Source organism: Salvelinus fontinalis, chromosome 38, assembly GCF_029448725.1.
Source record: "Salvelinus fontinalis isolate EN_2023a chromosome 38, ASM2944872v1, whole genome shotgun sequence".
Lineage (NCBI taxonomy): Eukaryota > Metazoa > Chordata > Actinopteri > Salmoniformes > Salmonidae > Salvelinus > Salvelinus fontinalis.
In genome coordinates, this window is record NC_074702.1 from 1,755,124 (window position 1) to 1,767,186 (window position 12,063).

Sequence of the window (12,063 nt, forward strand, 5' to 3'; positions counted from 1 at the left end):
GCATGACTAGACCCAGCCTCATCTACACCACCATCTATAACCTGACTAGACCCAGCCTCATCTACACCACCATCTATAGCATGACTAGACCCAGCCTCATCTACACCACCATCTATAACCTGACTAGACCCAGCCTCATCTACACCACCATCTATAAAATGACTAGACCCAGCCTCATCTACACCACCATCTATAACCTGACTAGACCCAGCCTCATCTACACCACCATCTATAACATGACTAGACCCAGTCTCATCTACACCACCATCTATAGCCTGACTAGACCCAGCCTCATCTACACCACCATCCATAACCTGACTAGACCCAGAATCATCTACACCACCATCTATAGCCTGACTAGACCCAGCCTCATCTACACCACCATCTATAACCTGACTAGACCCAGCCTCATCTACACCACCACCATCTGTAGCCTGACTAGACCCAGCCTCATCTACACCACCATCTATAGCCTGACTAGACCCAGTATCATCTACACCACCATCTATAACCTGACTAGACCCAGCCTCATCTACACCACCATCTATAACCTGACTAGACCCAGCCTCATCTACACCACCATCTATAACCTGACTAGACCCAGCCTCATCTACACCACCATCTATAACATGACTACTAGACCCAGCCGCATCTACACCACCATCTATAACCTGACTAGACCCAGCCTCATCTACACCCTCATCTATAACCTGACTAGACCCAGCCTCATCTACACCCTCATCTATAGCCTGACTAGACCCAGCCTCAGCTACACCACCATATATAACCTGACTAGACCCAGCCTCATCTACACCACCATCTATAACCTGACTAGACCCAGCCTCATCTACACCACCATCTATAACATGACTAGACCCAGCCTCATCTACACCACCATCTATAACCTGACTAGACCCAGCCTCATCTACACCACCATCTATAACATGACTAGACCCAGCCTCATCTACACCACCATCTATAGCATGACTAGACCCAGCCTCATCTACACCACCATCTATAGCATGACTAGACCCAGCCTCATCTACACCACCATCTATAGCATGACTAGACCCAGCCTCATCTACACCACCATCTATAGTATGACTAGACCCAGTCTTATCTACACCACCATCTATAACCTGACTAGACCCAGCCTCATCTACGCCACCATCTATAACCTGACTAGACCCAGCCTCATCTACCCCACCATCTCTAGCCTGACTAGACCCAGCCTCATCTACACCACCATCTATAACATGACTAGACCCAGCCTCATCTACACCACCATCTATAACATGACTAGACCCAGCCTCATCTACACCACCATCTATAGCCTGACTAGACCCAGCCTCATCTACACCACCATCTATAACCTGACTAGACCCAGCCTCATCTACACCACCAGCCTGACTAGACCCAGCCTCATCTACACCACCATCTATAACATGACTAGACCCAGCCTCATCTCCACCACCATCTATAACCTGACTAGACCCAGCCTCATCTACACCACCATCTATAACATGACTAGACCCAGCCTTATCTACACCACCATCTATAACATGACTAGACCCAGCCTCATCTACACCACCATCTGTAGCCTGACTAGACCCAGCCTCATCTACACCACAATCTACAACATGACTAGACCCAGTCTCATCTACACCACCATCTATAACATGACTAGACCCAGCCTCATCTACACCACCATCTATAACATGACTAGACCCAGCCTCATCTACACCACCATCTATAACATGACTAGACCCAGTCTCATCTACACCACCATCTATAACATGACTAGACCCAGCCTCATCTACACCCTCATCTATAACATGACTAGACCCAGCCTCATCTACACCACCATCTGTAGCCTGACTAGACCCAGTATCATCTACACCACCATCTATAACCTGACTAGACCCAGCCTCATCTACACCACCATCTATAACATGACTAGACCCAGCCTCATCTACACCACCATCTATAACATGACTAGACCCAGCCTCATCTACACCACCATCTATAACCTGACTAGACCCAGCCTCATCTACACCACCATCTATAACATGACTAGACCCAGCCTCATCTACACCACCATCTATAACATGACTAGACCCAGCCTCATCTACACCACCATCTATAGCCTGACTAGACCCAGCCTCATCTACACCACCATCTATAACATGACTAGACCCCGCCTCATCTACACCACCATCTATAACCTGACTAGACCCAGCCTCATCTACACCACCATCTATAACCTGACTAGACCCAGCCTCATCTACACCACCATCTGTAGCCTGACTAGACCCAGCCTCATCTACACCACCATCTGTAGCCTGACTAGACCCAGCCTCATCTACACCACCATCTGTAGCCTGACTAGACCCAGCCTCATCTACACCACAATCTATAACCTGACTAGACCCAGCATCATCTACACCACCATCTATAACCTGACTAGACCCAGCCTCATCTACAACACGACTAGACCCAGTCTCATCTACACCACCACCATCTATAACCTGACTAGACCCAGTCTCATCTACACCACCACCATCTATTACATGACTAGACCCAGCCTCATCTACACCACCATCTATAACATGACTAGACCCAGCCTCATCTACACCACCATCTATAGCCTGACTAGACCCAGCCTCATCTACACCACCATCTATAGCCTGACTAGACCCAGCCTCATCTACAACACGACTAGACCCAGTCTCATCTACACCACCACCATCTATTACCTGACTAGACCCAGTCTCATCTACACCACCACCATCTATAACCTGACTAGACCCAGTCTCATCTACACCACCATCTATAGCCTGACTAGACCCAGCCTCATCTACACCACCATCTATAACCTGACTAGACCCAGCCTCATCTACATCACCATCTATAACCTGACTAGACCCAGTCTCATCTACACCACCACCATCTATAACCTGACTAGACCCAGTCTCATCTACACCACCATCTATAGCCTGACTAGACCCAGCCTCATCTACACCACCATCTATAACCTGACTAGACCCAGCCTCATCTACATCACCATCTACAACACGACTAGACCCAGTCTCATCTACACCACCACCATCTATAACCTGACTAGACCCAGTCTCATCTACACCACCACCATCTATTACATGACTAGACCCAGCCTCATCTACACCACCATCTATAACATGACTAGACCCAGCCTCATCTACACCACCATCTATAGCCTGACTAGACCCAGCCTCATCTACACCACCATCTATAGCCTGACTAGACCCAGCCTCATCTACAACACGACTAGACCCAGTCTCATCTACACCACCACCATCTATTACCTGACTAGACCCAGTCTCATCTACACCACCACCATCTATAACCTGACTAGACCCAGCCTCATCTACACCACCATCTATAGCCTGACTAGACCCAGCCTCATCTACACCACCATCTATAACCTGACTAGACCCAGCCTCATCTACACCACCATCTATAACCTGACTAGACCCAGCCTCATCTACATCACCATCTATAACATGACTAGACCCAGTCTCATCTACACCACCACCATCTATAGCCTGACTAGACCCAGCCTCATCTACACCACCATCTATAGCCTGACTAGACCCAGCCTCAATTTGTTCCAGTCACTGGCAGAAGAGAACTGTAAGGAAAGGCGGCCAAAGTAGGTGCTGGCTTTGGGGCTGACCAGTGAGATATACCTGCTGCAGCGCGTGCTACACCACCATCTATAACCTGACTAGACCCAGCCTCATCTACACCACCATCTATAGCATGACTAGACCCAGCCTCATCTACACCACCATCTATAGCATGACTAGACCCAGCCTCATCTACACCACCATCTGTAGCCTGACTAGACCCAGCCTCATCTACACCACCATCTATAGCCTGACTAGACCCAGTCTCATCTACACCACCATCTATAGCCTGACTAGGCCCAGTCTCTGCTGCCTGCGTCTCATGGCCCCCTGCACGTTGACCTCAATTTCCCCCACTGCTGCTTGTACCCTCGCCTTGTCTATGGCCTTTATGTGGGCACGCAAAGCTCTTATGCCCCAAATCCCCACACTCAAAACACCTTAGACTATCTGTGCTGGCGATCCCTGCGTAGAGCCCCTCCCCCATGTCTCACATTAAAATGCACATTTAGCTGTTACTCATTGTAGTTCAGGAGCATGAAGACTTGGCTCTGGAACGCAACAACCTGCTTAACGTTTATCTGCCTGGAAACCTGCCGACACGGAAACCGCTAGCAAACTTACCAAAACCACTCTGCTCTTCCCCGGGATTCGATCATCCGCAATAAACAGAAGTAGATTCGTAACTACCAACTTAAGGAGTCGAAAGAGGAGAAATCGGCACCAACACATCCCTAACAAATATTCCACTGGCAATCAGCCAATCAGGTCGGATCAGCCTGCCCACAACCATCAGCCAATAAATGTACTGTCTTCATGAACACGACCACAGTCTGAATTCAGCTCCTACACAGCCCACGACCACAGTCTGAATTCAGCTCCTACACAGCCCACGACCACAGTCTGAATTCAGCTCCTACACAGCCCACGACCACAGTCTGAATTCAGCTCCTACACAGCCCACGACCACAGTCTGAATTCAGGTCCTACACAGCCCACGACCACAGTCTGAATTCAGCTCCTACACAGCCCACGACCACAGTCTGAATTCAGCTCCTACACAGCCCACGACCACAGTCTGAATTCAGCTCCTACACAGCCCACGACCACAGTCTGAATTCAGCTCCTACACAGCCCACGACCACAGTCTGAATTCAGCTCCTACACAGCCCACGACCACAGTCTGAATTCAGCTCCTACACAGCCCACGACCACAGTCTGAATTCAGCTCCTACACAGCCCACGACCACAGTCTGAATTCAGGTCCTACACAGCCCACGACCACAGTCTGAATTCAGGTCCTACACAGCCCACGACCACAGTCTGAATTCAGCTCCTACACAGCCCACGACCACAGTCTGAATTCAGCTCTTACACAGCCCACGACCACAGTCTGAATTCAGCTCCTACACAGCCCACGACCACAGTCTGAATTCAGCTCCTACACAGCCCACGACCACAGTCTGAATTCAGGTCCTACACAGCCCACGACCACAGTCTGAATTCAGCTCCTACACAGCCCACGACCACAGTCTGAATTCAGCTCCTACACAGCCCACAACCACAGCTCTTCATTCTGGAAGCAGAATGTATAAACTCAGCTCCTACCTGTTCAGCGACCGCGAGCAGAGCCTCCTCCACCTTAACTCTGTTCTCAGGGTCACACCTGAATCCATGTCGTATCGACAGAACCTCCTCCACCTTAACTCTGTTCTCAGGAACACACCTGAATCCATGTCGTATCGACAGAACCTCCTCCACCTTAACTCTGTTCTCAGGAACACACCTGAATCCATGTCGTATCGACAGAACCTCCTCCACCTTAACTCTGTTCTCAGGAACACACCTGAATCCATGCTGTAACGACAGCGTCTCCTCCGTGCTGCGAAGCCATTGCGCAACCGCACCGTTCAAACCCCAGGAAACTGAAATTCCCTCCTCTTCCTCTCTAACTTTGAAGGAAAGAATCAAGAATCAAGAAGATAAGGACATGGAAGAGACCTCCACACAGCCTCTCAACTACAAACACTCCCAGCATGCATTGAGAGAGAGAGAGAGAGAGAGAATGAGCGAGAGAGAGCGAGAGCTGTTCTGGACTAGTCCACAGCTTCCTGAAGAAAGGCTGAAGAAATAATTGAGTCTATTTTAGGATCAGAGCTGCAATCCTTTCCTTTCTCTCAGAGGAAGAGACTGAGGAAGAGACTGAGGAAGAGACTGAGGAAGAGACTGAGGAAGAGACTAAGGAAGAGACTGAGGAAGAGACTGAGGAAGAGACTGAAGAGACTGAGGAAGAGACTGAGGAAGAGACTGAGGAAGAGACTGAGGAAGAGACTGAGGAAGAAACTGAAGAAGAGACTGAGGAAGGGACTGAGGAAGAGACTGAGGACGAGACTGAGGAAGAGACTGAAGAAGAGACTGAAGAAGAGACTGAGGAAGGGACTGAGGAAGAGACTGAGGAAGAGACTGAGGAAGAGACTGAGTAAGGGACTGAGGAAGGGACTGAGGAAGAGACTGAGGAAGAGACTGAGGAAGAGACTGAAGAAGAGACTGAGGAAGAAACTGAGGAAGAGACTGAGGAAGAGACTGAGGAAGAGACTGAAGAAGAGACTGAAGAGACTGAGGAAGAGACTGAGGAAGAGACTGAGGAAGAGACTGAAGAAGAGACTGAGGAAGAGACTGAAGAAGAGACTGAGGAAGAGACTGAGGAAGAGACTGAGGAAGAGACTGAGGAAGAGACTGAGGAAGAGACTGAGGAAGAAACTGAAGAAGAGACTGAGGAAGGGACTGAGGAAGAGACTGAGGACGAGACTGAGGAAGAGACTGAAGAAGAGACTGAAGAAGAGACTGAGGAAGAGACTGAGGAAGGGACTGAGGAAGAGACTGAGGAAGAGACTGAGGAAGAGACTGAGGAAGAGACTGAGGAAGAGACTGAGTAAGGTACTGAGGAAGAGACTGAGGAAGAGATTGAGGAAGAGACTGAGAAAGGGACTGAGGAAGAGACTGAGAAAGGGACTCTCCTCTGTCTTTCCTTAACTATTACACACACACACACACACACACACACACACACACACACACACACACACACACACACACACACACACACGTCTCATTCTTCCTTCTTATATTTCTGACCTCTGGCTTCCCAGTCTGAGAACATGAATATTGAAAAGTAGCAGCTTCACACAAAGTCTCTTTATTATGGATATTTATGCAAATCACACATTAGTATATTCAATAAGTAGTTTTTTCTCCTCCACTCTGCACTGAATCAAATATGAATGAACAGAACAGCAGACGAAAGAGTTCATACAGGGTATCACAGAGAGAGAGAGAGAGAGAGAGAGACAGAGAGACAGAGAGACAGAGAGAGAGACAGAGACAGAGAGAGAGACAGAGAGAGAGACAGGTTACAACACTGCATATATATAATATGACATTTGTAATGTCTTTATTGTTTTGAAACTTCTGTATGTGTAATGTTTACTGTTCATTTTTATTGTTTATTTGACTTTTTTATATTATCTACCTCACTTGCTTTGGCAATGTTAACACATGTTTCCCATGCCAATAAAGCCCCTTGAATTGAATTGAATTGACAGGGAGAAAGACAGGGAGAAAGACAGAGAGACAGAGAGAGAGAGACAGAGAGAGACAGAGAGAGACAGAGAGACAGAGAGAGAGACAGAGAGACATAGAGAGAGAGAGAGAGAGAGAGACAGAGAGAGAGAGAGAGAGAGAGAGAGAGAGAGAGACAGAGAGACATAGAGAGAGACAGAGAGAGACACAGAGAGAGAGAGAGAGAGAGAGAGAGAGAGCGAGAGAGAGAGAGAGAGAGAGAGCCAGAGAGACACAGAGAGCCAAAGAGCCAGGGAGACAGAGAGACAGATGGTGATTAGAGTTTAAAGTGCAACTTAATTTCTCATTAAATTTCCCTCAAAGTTTGTGCTGAAAGAAGTGAAACATTTATATTAAACCAACCAACTAAAGCGGGTTCATTTTAAGGGTATATCCCAAATGGAACTCTATTAATTCACTATATAGGGAATAGGGTGCCATATGGGATGTACCCTCTGGCTCATTAACATATGAACGGAGCGAGGCAGCCGAGGAAATCCTCAGCGATCCCTTTTTTTAAATCCAGGAATGACTTTTTAACTGTATTGTTGAATTAAACAGTCAGATTGTCCCCTGTCCTTTCCAGACAGGGAATTACCATCAACATGACAAGAGCAGAGAAGGTTCTGACCAGAGAATTCAAAAAGAGATTCTATAGAATGTAGAATGTCCTCAGAGTATTCTACTGTTTCCCCAGCAACAATGGGGACGGGAGACATTATGAGGTGGGATATCTGGCTTATTAATAACTGGGTAGATTATGTGTGGACCCTAGGTAGGTGTCTGGGCTGTAACACGTCTGGGCTGTAACATGTCTGGGCTGTAGCATGGCTGGTTGTAACATGGCTGGTTGTAACATGTCTGGCTGTAACATGTCTGGGCTGTAACATGTCTGGGCTGTAGCATGTCTGGGCTGTAGCATGGCTGGTTGTAACATGGCTGGTTGTAACATGTCTGGCTGTAACATGTCTGGGCTGTAACATGTCTGGGTTGTAACATGTCTGGGCTGTAACATGTCTGGGCTGTAACATGTCTGGGTTGTAACATGTCTGGGTTGTAACATGTCTGGCTGTAGCATGTCTGGCTGTAACATGTCTGGGCTGTAGCATGGCTGGGCTGTAACATGTCTGGGTTGTAACATGTCTGGGCTGTAACATGTCTGGGTTGTAACATGTCTGGTGTTAGCATGTCTGGCTGTAGCATGTCTGGTGTTAGCATGTCTGGTGTTAGCATGTCTGGTGTTAGCATGTCTGGTGTTAGCATGTCTGGTGTTAGCATGTCTGGTGTTAGCATGTCTGGTGTTAGCATGTCTGGTGTTAGCATGTCTGGTGTTAGCATGTCTGGTGTTAGCATGTCTGGGCTGTAACATGTCTGGCTGTAACATGTCTGGGCTGTAACATGTCTGGGCTGTAACATGTCTGGCTGTAGCATGTCTGGGCTGTAACATGTCTGGTTGTAACATGTCTGGCTGTAGCATGGCTGGTTGTAACATGTCTGGGCTGTAGCATGTCTGGGCTGTAACATGTCTGGGCTGTAACATGTCTGGTTGTAACACGTCTAGTTGTAACATGTCTGGCTGTAGCATGTCTGGGTTGTAACATGTCTGGCTGTAGCATGTCTGGGCTGTAACATGTCTGGGCTGTAGCATGTCTGGGCTGTAACATGTCTGGGCTGTAGCATGTCTGGGCTGTAACATGTCTGGGCTGTAGCATGGCTGGTTGTAACATGTCTGGTGTTAGCATGGCTGGGCTGTAACATGTCTGGTGTTAGCATGGCTGGGCTGTAACATGTCTGGGCTGTAACATGTCTGGGCTGTAGCATGTCTGGTGTTAGCATGTCTGGGTTGTAACATGACTGGGCTGTAACATGTCTGGGCTGTAACATGTCTGGCTGTAACATGTCTGGGCTGTAACATGTCTGGCTGTAACATGTCTGGGCTGTAACATGTCTGGCTGTAACATGTCTGGCTGTAACATGTCTGGGTTGTAACATGTCTGGCTGTAACATGTCTGGGCTGTAACATGTCTGGGCTGTAACATGTCTGGGCTGTAACATGTCTGGCTGTAACATGTCTGGGCTGTAACATGTCTGGACTGTAACATGGCTGGTTGTAACATGTCTGGCTGTAACATGTCTGGGCTGTAACATGTCTGGCTGTAACATATCTGGGCTGTAACATGTCTGGCTGTAACATGTCTGGTTGTAACATGTCTGGTTGTAACATGTCTGGGCTGTAACACGTCTGGCTGTAGCATGTCTGGGCTGTAACATGGCTGGTTGTAACATGTCTGGGCTGTAACACGTCTGGTGTTAGCATGGCTGGGCTGTAACATGTCTGGGCTGTAACATGTCTGGTTGTAACATGTCTGGGCTGTAACATGTCTGGGCTGTAACATGTCTGGGCTGTAGCATGGCTGGCTGTAACATGTCTGGGCTGTAACATGTCTGGCTGTAACATGTCTGGCTGTAACATGTCTGGGCTGTAACATGTCTGGGCTGTAACATGTCTGGGCTGTAACATGTCTGGCTGTAACATGTCTGGGCTGTAACATGTCTGGGCTGTAACATGTCTGGGTTGTAACATGTCTGGCTGTAACATGTCTGGGCTGTAACATGTCTGGCTGTAACATGTCTGGCTGTAACATGGCTGGGCTGTAACATGTCTGGCTGTAACATGTCTGGTTGTAACATGTCTGGTTGTAACATGTCTGGGCTGTAACACGTCTGGCTGTAACATGGCTGGTTGTAACATGTCTGGGCTGTAACATGTCTGGTTGTAACATGTCTGGTTGTAACATGTCTGGTTGTAACATGGCTGGTTGTAACATGTCTGGGCTGTAACATGTCTGGCTGTAACATGTCTAGTTGTAACATGTCTGGGTTGTAACATGTCTGGGCTGTAACATGTCTGGTTGTAACATGTCTGGGCTGTAACATGTCTGGACTGTAACATGTCTGGGCTGTAACATGTCTGGGCTGTAACATGTCTAGTTGTAACACGGCTGGTTGTAACACGGCTGGGCTGTAACATGTCTAGTTGTAACATGTCTGGCTGTAGCATGACGTTGGGTTGGGGGTAGGTTTATGACAGTCATAAATACCTCTTTCCCCCTTTTTCTCTCTCCCTACTATAACTGATGTGACATAAGGAAACCCATGGGTTAACATAGAGATTCTGGGAACATCAGAAGCGGGGGAAATTAACTATATTTTGGTACTCCGACCAACTGTACATATGCAGTGGTACTTATTAAGGTATATTATGTCAGTTCGGTTGCCCTCTGACACATTCTCATCAATGATAGAATGACATAAACTCTACTGTGGAAAGTCTAAACGTCAGAGGTATCGGATTCACATGGAATTGTTGTTTAATTCAAATGTTTGAATATGACATTATTTGTGAAGAGGTGAAATGTAATTTTAGCTTCCAAATGAGAGATCTGGGCTTTCATAAGTTTTCCTCTGCTCACAGTGGCCCGCCCCTGTGAAGAGGCATGGGTTATAAACTTTTCAGACACACCCCTCTCCCTCCACTATAAAAGCCATTGACAAGAATATAACTTCCTGTTCCGGGCACACCAGGATGACGATCCGGTGTCAGAATGGTTCAGATAATAACTACAGAACAAAGCCAACAGCAGCATGGACTTTGATTGTGAATGGTATGAACTTTGAACTCGTATTCACTACAGAAGTGATACCTCCTAGCCGTTGAGTTAGCAACAGCTAAACGCAGGTTAGGAAGGACAGTCCGAGTATCCCGTCCACTACACACAACGTTACTCCAACGTATCCAGTGACTACCAGAGACATTCTCCAAAAGGACAGAGGACTCGGGTTGGCCATACGGTCTTCCATCTTCCACCAACCTACTGAAGCGCAGCTCAGAGTAAATATTTATTGCATTTTCCTTTTCAAATGGGCGGTAATTTAGAATGCATAAAATACTGTATTTACGATAGCACAGCTTCGCCTCTGTTCCAGTCTCCCGCTCTTTCACTAAGACTCAGCCCCTTCCCTTTGTGTAACAAGCTGTCATATCTATTCCACCCGCTAGGGACGTTTTCTGTATGACGTAATTTGTGATCAAGTTATGATTTAATTGTATATGTGTGATTCTGTGTGATTAGTTAGGTATTTAGTAAATAAATAATTAAACCCAATTTTGCATTGCTGATTCAACTTGTTAGCCAGGATTCTTGCAGATAATCAAGGATTTACAACTTTCAGATGAGACTGAATAAAATTACGATTAATGTGACTGTTATGGATGTAAAATCTTACTAAATCTTTAAGAGTTTATTCGAAAGATAACAGCTCTATAAATATTCTTTTGTGGTGTCCCTCTCTAGTTAATTAACATTTACATGATTAGTCCAATCAGGTAATATTAATTACGGAGAAATTATTTTATAGAATAGCATGTCATAGCAATTAATCTGGCATAGTCAAAGACACGACAGTTGTAACATGTCTGGGCTGTAACATGTCTGGGTTGTAACATGGCTGGTGTTAGTATGGCTGGGCTGTAAATGTCCTAGGAAGGAAGATGCCTGGTTGTAACATGGCTGGTGTTAGTATGGCTGGGCTGTAAATGTCCTAGGAAGGAAGATGCCTGGTTGTAACATGGCTGGTGTTAGTATGGCTGGGCTGTAAATGTCCTAGGAAGGAAGATGCCTGGTTGTAACATGGCTGGTGTTAGTATGGCTGGGCTGTAAATGTCCTAGGAAGGAAGATGCCTGGTTGTAACATGGCTGGTGTTAGTATGGCTGGG

The 12,063-nt window shown here is 47.0% G+C and overlaps 1 protein-coding gene across 3 annotated transcripts in view; it reads right to left on the minus strand.

Moving 5' to 3' along the window:
- LOC129837175 (RNA-binding motif, single-stranded-interacting protein 3-like) overlaps positions 1-12,063 on the minus strand; it is a 243,559-nt gene that overhangs the window by 190,977 nt on the left and 40,519 nt on the right. The gene's annotated exons all lie outside the window — the stretch shown is intronic.